Source organism: Sabethes cyaneus, chromosome 2 (genome assembly GCF_943734655.1).
Source record: "Sabethes cyaneus chromosome 2, idSabCyanKW18_F2, whole genome shotgun sequence".
Taxonomy (NCBI): Eukaryota; Metazoa; Arthropoda; class Insecta; order Diptera; family Culicidae; genus Sabethes; species Sabethes cyaneus.
The window spans coordinates 100,543,545-100,545,937 of record NC_071354.1 but is presented as its reverse complement, the minus strand read 5'-3'; positions in this window follow the sequence as shown (position 1 = coordinate 100,545,937).

Sequence of the window (2,393 nt, the reverse complement as noted above, 5' to 3'; positions counted from 1 at the left end):
GAATTCATCCAAAATGGGCCAAACACGAAAGTTCTGCGGCGTAGCTCAAATTTTGTGTACATGTTTTGTTAACGAAAACTAGCTTACATGCAAAGTTTAAGCACGATCTGAGCACTTTTATGTCTGACACATTTTGGGTGGTATGGGAGATCGAACCAAGGGCCCACTGGAATTTTACGGAATTCATCCAAAATGGGCCAAACACGAAAGTTCTGCGGCGTAGCTCAAATTTTGTGTACATGTTTTGTTAACGAAAACTAGCTTACATGCAAAGTTTAAGCACGATCTGAGCACTTTTATGTTTGGCTCATTTTGGGTGGTATGGAAGATCGAACCAAGGGCCCACTGGAATTTTACGGAATTCATCCAAAATGGGCCAAACACGAAAGTTCTGCGGCGTAGCTCAAATTTTGTGTACATGTTTTGTTAACGAAAACTAGCTTACATGCAAAGTTTAAGCACGATCTGAGCACTTTTATGTCTGACACATTTTGGGTGGTATGGAAGATCGAACCAAGGGCCCACTGGAATTTTACGGAATTCATCCAAAATGGGTCAAATACGGAAGTTCTACGGCGTAGCTCAAATTTTGTGTACATGTTTTGTTAACGAAAACTAGCTTACATGCAAAGTTTAAGCACGATCTGAGCACTTTTATGTCTGACACATTTTGGGTGGTATGGGAGATCGAACCAAGGGCCCACTGGAATTTTACGGAATTCATCCAAAATGGGCCAAACACGAAAGTTCTGCGGCGCTGCTCAAATTTTGTGTACATGTTTTGTTAACGAAAACTAGCTTACATGCAAAGTTTAAGCACGATCTGAGCACTTTTATGTTTGGCTCATTTTGGGTGGTATGGGAGATCGAACCAAGGGCCCACTGGAATTTTACGGAATTCATCCAAAATGGGTCAAACACGGAAGTTCTACGGCGTAGCTCAAATTTTGTGTACATGTTTTGTTAACGAAAACTAGCTTACATGCAAAGTTTAAGCACGATCTGAGCACTTTTATGTTTGGCTCATTTTGGGTGGTATGGGAGATCGAACCAAGGGCCCACTGGAATTTTACGGAATTCATCCAAAATGGGTCAAACACGGAAGTTCTACGGCGTAGCTCAAATTTTGTGTACATGTTTTGTTAACGAAAACTAGCTTACATGCAAAGTTTAAGCACGATCTGAGCACTTTTATGTTTGGCTCATTTTGGGTGGTATGGGAGATCGAACCAAGGGCCCACTGGAATTTTACGGAATTCATCCAAAATGGGCCAAACACGAAAGTTCTGCGGCGTAGCTCAAATTTTGTGTACATGTTTTGTTAACGAAAACTAGCTTACATGCAAAGTTTAAGCACGATCGGAGCACTTTTATGTTTGGCTCATTTTGGGTGGTATGGGAGATCGAACCAAGGGCCCACTGGAATTTTACGGAATTCATCCAAAATGGGCCAAACACGAAAGTTCTACGGCGTAGCTCAAATTTTGTGTACATGTTTTGTTAACGAAAACTAGCTTACATGCAAAGTTTAAGCACGATCTGAGCACTTTTATGTCTGACACATTTTGGGTGGTATGGGAGATCGAACCAAGGGCCCACTGGAATTTTACGGAATTCATCCAAAATGGGCCAAACACGAAAGTTCTGCGGCGTAGCTCAAATTTTGTGTACATGTTTTGTTAACGAAAACTAGCTTACATGCAAAGTTTAAGCACGATCTGAGCACTTTTATGTCTGACACATTTTGGGTGGTATGGAAGATCGAACCAAGGGCCCACTGGAATTTTACGGAATTCATCCAAAATGGGTCAAATACGGAAGTTCTACGGCGTAGCTCAAATTTTGTGTACATGTTTTGTTAACGAAAACTAGCTTACATGCAAAGTTTAAGCACGATCTGAGCACTTTTATGTCTGACACATTTTGGGTGGTATGGGAGATCGAACCAAGGGCCCACTGGAATTTTACGGAATTCATCCAAAATGGGCCAAACACGAAAGTTCTGCGGCGCTGCTCAAATTTTGTGTACATGTTTTGTTAACGAAAACTAGCTTACATGCAAAGTTTAAGCACGATCTGAGCACTTTTATGTTTGGCTCATTTTGGGTGGTATGGGAGATCGAACCAAGGGCCCACTGGAATTTTACGGAATTCATCCAAAATGGGTCAAACACGGAAGTTCTACGGCGTAGCTCAAATTTTGTGTACATGTTTTGTTAACGAAAACTAGCTTACATGCAAAGTTTAAGCACGATCTGAGCACTTTTATGTTTGGCTCATTTTGGGTGGTATGGGAGATCGAACCAAGGGCCCACTGGAATTTTACGGAATTCATCCAAAATGGGTCAAACACGGAAGTTCTACGGCGTAGCTCAAATTTTGTGTACATGTTT